Raw genomic sequence first — 5,019 nt, forward strand, 5'->3', positions numbered from 1 at the left:
CGTCGTCATCAAGAGCGTCAGGAGAAAGAGAGAGGGACGAACTCGCGACGGAGAGGGAGGAAGTTGCGCCACGCAGCCGTGGAGCCCGTCACACGTGTCACCACCGTCGGAAGTAGAACCACGAAGAGGAGAGGAAGAACGACGTTGGGAGGAAACTGTGAGCTGCAAGCCGCTGACCGAGAAGAAGCTCTGCCTTTGTCACCGTGTTGGAGTCGTCGCTGCCAACGCCGCGCACCGCCGTTAGCGCTGCCGTTGAAGGGAGCTCGCCGTCACAGTTCAATCATCATTGAGCTTGAAGGGAGGCGCCACTGAAATACCCGACAGCAGCTTCCCCTGCGTTCCCAATTCCATTCTTGAAACTGTAACACTCTTGCTCGTGCTCTGCTTCCCGATTTTATTTCTCTACTATATTTTCATTCTGAATACAATAGTGTATGTTCCTGTTTTGTATTGTTGTCTCCATCGTCAATCTGGATCCTAGTCGACCCCGTCGTTCATGCCCCTTCGCTGCACCTGTTTCTCTACTGCTATTATTTGGAGTACCGGCGTTGATGCTATTATGAATCTGTTAGAGTTGCTATTGGTGAGTCTGATGCTACTTTAATTCTGGATTGATCTTTTCCTTGATCATTGTCTAATAACACATTTTATTGTCACTGCTATACTTGTTTCGAGTTGATTCTGGTATGTGCCCTGTCTTGAAATTCCCAGGGCTGTGATTGCTCTTAATTTCCACCCAATTTGAATCCTTTGCTTGGTTACAACCCCGATCACTGCTGTGATGATTAACAATGCTGCTATTCTGGTTACTGCCTCTGCCGTTCCAGTTGCGTGAGAGTCACTGCTGTTGCCATGAAACTAAAAGGGAAGGAAGTTGTTACGTTAAGTATGCGATTGCGACATCGAGGTAGGGGGTTTAAAATGATTTTAATTTAGGAATGCCAACAAGGTTTATTGAATAACTGCAAATAGTATTAATAGCTGTGAGTAATTAATTGATTATATGAATGTTGGATTGTGATTGCAATTGTGCTTGGTGCTATGATAGAATTGATTGTAATTAGGTATGGTAGATGATTGAATTATTGATTGTTGGTTGTTGAAATGGTTGTTTGGTATATTGCTATGGCTGTGAAAGTGACTTGAGATTAGTAGAGGATTGTGGTTTTGACTGATTATGTATAAATGGTTGAGACTAAGATAATCATTTGATATATTTGATACTGGATTGAGAATTGTTGAAGAATTAGGGCCTAAAAGACTGAACTATTATTAAGAATCTGGTTTTCAAAAATAGAATGGTTACTTTAAGGACGGCCTAGTAATTTGCTAGTGATCGAAATGGTATGAGATTAAAATCTGAGTAAACTTTAACAAGTATAGTTGTTAGGATTTAAATTTGAAGGTTTCGTATTAACTGAAGATTTAGTTATGATTTTTCAAAGTTAAGCTTTAAAATCTGAATTTCTGCATTACCTTTAAGTGAAGACAGTAACTTTGAAAGACTGTAACTAATTCTGTGATGAACGGAATTGCGTTGAACGAAATCCTGGTTAAACTTGGGAATAATTGGGACTGAATTGGAGAGTTTGAGACCTTTTCATTAAATATAAGATTTATGGTGAATTTTTGAGTAATGGTCGTGGGATCTGATTTTTACTGCAGAATTTTTGGAACAGCAGTAACTTGTTGGCTCTGCTGTGAATGTTCCGAATTGAATTTTGAAGCGAAACTAATTTTAAATGAAACTTTAGTACTATTATTTTAATGCCGTAAAATTTCAGAACAATTGGACTTGTAGTTTTTAATTTCATAAAAATTTAGAATTGTTAGAGTTGTGGTTTTAAAGATTTGGATTTTCAAAGGGAGATGTATTATGCAGTAAAAGTCAAGCTTTGTTTTCTAAGTCAATAACTTTGAGGCTTTATAATTTTTGAAATCTGGAACGATATTGAGATGCAACCAATTGGAAATGAAAATTAAATATGTTTAGCATATGTGACTTAAATTTCAGGGCTATCCATGTTTTAATGAGTAAGTTATGGGACTTGGAAGAAGATAAGTTCATTAACTTTTAAAACAGAATTCTGCAGAAAATTAGTCAACTTCTAGGTTATATTACTTCTTCATTAAAAATGATATTGACCTGAAACCAATTGGAAAAGAAACTTGGATGAGTGAAGTTGAACTTTATTAATTTTCAAAGTCATTGGATTTAACTTGAATTTTATATTGAATTTTGAATGTCACATGCTGCTGTTGTTTTTCTGGTTTTACGCACTGCAGAGCAGTCTCGGTTTTTCCTTTATTCCTAAGGCTAGAGAAACCAGAAAATTATGATCTTTAGTTTGTTAGAAAGCTTATTTCAAGACGAACGCCTGGACATAAAGTTTACGCAATTCCGAGTTCATTTGCTATATTAAAAACAGAAAAGAAGATAGGGTGTTGAGAATGCTTGAGTGAGAGTTATGAGTTCATAAAATTAAAGATGAACTTTAGCGTTATATGGCTGATTCAATGTTGGAATTTGCTTGTTTCTGAATTGAATTGATGTTGGAAAGGTTGAAAAGAGTTTGGTGGATTGTTTGGTTGGGACCCGTAAAGGTGGCTAAGTCCTGTTTTTAAAGGAGATTATGTCCAAATTTTTATAAAAGTAAAAGGATTTCATCAAAATGAATACTTGAGACTTGTTTAACGATAACAACTTTACTGATTCTTTTGAGAAAATATATTTGGTTTATAAAGTTGCTAGCAAGGACGTGGGTTTTGTCCCGCTTGCATATTTACAATTACAAAAGAGTAAAGAGATAAAGAGAAAGCAACCCATAGCTTCTGTAGGGAAACTAAGTTACCTACAGCCATTTTCCGCTTCCCCAGAGCAGAGCAGAGTATATATATATTTTCCTGCAGTAAGCAGAGGCTGTCTCAAATGAGCGGCTATTATTATATGCGCATTTATTTAGGAACGGAAAATCGTATCCGGGAAATCGGGATTACTCGTGACCGGATAAATGTCGGGATTGCGGGCAGCCAACCGACACATGAGCTCATGGCCTGTACTAGGACTAGACATTCATCATATGCATCTATGTGACATTGTTTGGGTGTGGATATTGTAATTGGCTTGCCTAAATGAATAATCCTGTGTAACTGCTAATTGCTATACTTGATATAAATGCTCTTGATTGTGTTTGAACCTCATTACCTGTGTTTGTAACTGATTGTTTGGATTGTAGTGATTGGATGTTGATTGAGCTGTTTGGGCCTGAGGCCATGACTGGTATGCTTGAGGTCTAGTTTTGTATAAAGTATCTGACTGGTTCAGCATAGACTTAATGAACCTATGCTCGGAGCAGGATGATCATTTATACCGCGTAGGTAACTTCTTTTATGTTAAGGTCTAGTAAAGTATGAAAAATCAAACAGGTTCAGCATAGACTTAATGAATCTATGCTTGGAATAGGTTGGTCATTCATACAGTTTAGGGAAACTTTTAAGAGTTTTATAAAGAAAATATGGGTCTGGCATTTTGAATAATTAACTAATACTTTTAAAGAAGGTTAATTTTCTTTTAGATGTCTCTGAATGAAATTAACTATTTGCGCTTTATTCTTTACTTTCACGGCATTCTCTACCTCTACTGAGAACATGTGGTTTGGTTCTCACCCCCAAATTTTCCACCCTTTCAGTGACACAGGTTTGAAGACGCAACTTGAAGCTGCGAGCGATTAGTAGGTTTTCTTTATGGTTTAATTTGGTCTGGTAGAGTCCCCTCGCCGATTGTCCCTTGAGATTTTATTTCATATAGAGGGGTAGGTTTGGTATATTGTATTTGAGTTTTATTTGGTTTCTTTTGTACAAGAATTATTATCAATAATATTTATGTGATTATTGTTTGTTAAAAATCTTTGATATATGTCTTTAAAGAACAAAAACAAAATTTTCTGGAATTTTCTTAAAACTAAGACGCAAACTCGATACAAAGGCTCAATAATTAAGTAGTTAATACTAGAGAAGGTTACGTAATGTTCTTTCTAGTAGAAATACCCTGACTTAAGCAAGGTATTTTGCTGGAAGGGATGTTACAATATGGTATCAGAGCAGTCCTTCCTGTAGAGCCTTGGGAGTGGACTGACTATGCTTCACTGCATACTCTGAGTGTCTGTCATGCTTTCTAACTTGTTCTGATGACAAGATTTTATGTTTTATATGCATGACTGTCTAGTGATTAACGCTATTAGTTTACCATTGCATACCTCATGGTATCAAGTTTGGCCAACTTAATACTAATGATTTATGTATATGGAACACTAATAGGTTATCATAGACGAAATAGAAGTGATAGATTAACGCGAATCACGAGGTTTTGGGGGACGTTAGAAACTAAATTCTAGAGACTAGTTCCGTTTCGACGTATGCTCTTTATTCGTGCTTGTTATTTCTTTCTTTATCAACTGTATTTGAATTTCTAGTTTCTGATCTCTTTCTTGCTAACCTTGTATTAACATTCGTGCATGTCCTTGCTTGACTCTGTATCTGGTCGTTGCTTGAATCTTTTGAAATATTTATTCTCACCTTACAAATTCTATGCTCCGTGTCCTGAACTTGGATTCATTTCAGTGTAACGTACCATTTCTTGTAATTTCCTTTCTGAGTATTTATTTCAAATTTTCTTTGAGAAAAATTTCAATTCAAATCTTTTCTTACTTGACGGTATCCACAACCCTTGCTTAAATTTTGATGGGATTGTTTTTAATTCAGTTTAGACTTTCTTACATAAACTCTGAAGCTTCTTTAAGTAGTTTAATTTTGTTTATTTGTGATATACCACTTATCTTTTATTGATTTATAGAAAATTTTATTTCAGAATTCATTCTTTAAATAGAAGCTGATTTTCTGCCAACTTTACTATAATTCTATAGCTATGTACTTAAGTATCTTCCAAACTTTAGTTTACAAACCATGCATGATTTGTTTTGATTTGAAAATTAAATCGATATAACATATTATTTATACTAA

At 35.7% G+C, this 5,019-nt stretch overlaps 1 long non-coding RNA gene across 1 annotated transcript; it reads left to right on the plus strand.

The window, feature by feature from the left end:
* LOC107474208 (uncharacterized) lies at window positions 1-4,291 on the plus strand. The gene is made up of 3 exons (XR_008005642.1): window positions 1-583; window positions 712-907; window positions 3,690-4,291. It is a non-coding gene; the product is annotated as an uncharacterized LOC107474208 (long non-coding RNA).
* Window positions 4,292-5,019: the final 728 nt, after the last annotated feature.

Source organism: Arachis duranensis, chromosome 2, assembly GCF_000817695.3.
Source record: "Arachis duranensis cultivar V14167 chromosome 2, aradu.V14167.gnm2.J7QH, whole genome shotgun sequence".
Taxonomy (NCBI): domain Eukaryota; kingdom Viridiplantae; phylum Streptophyta; class Magnoliopsida; order Fabales; family Fabaceae; genus Arachis; species Arachis duranensis.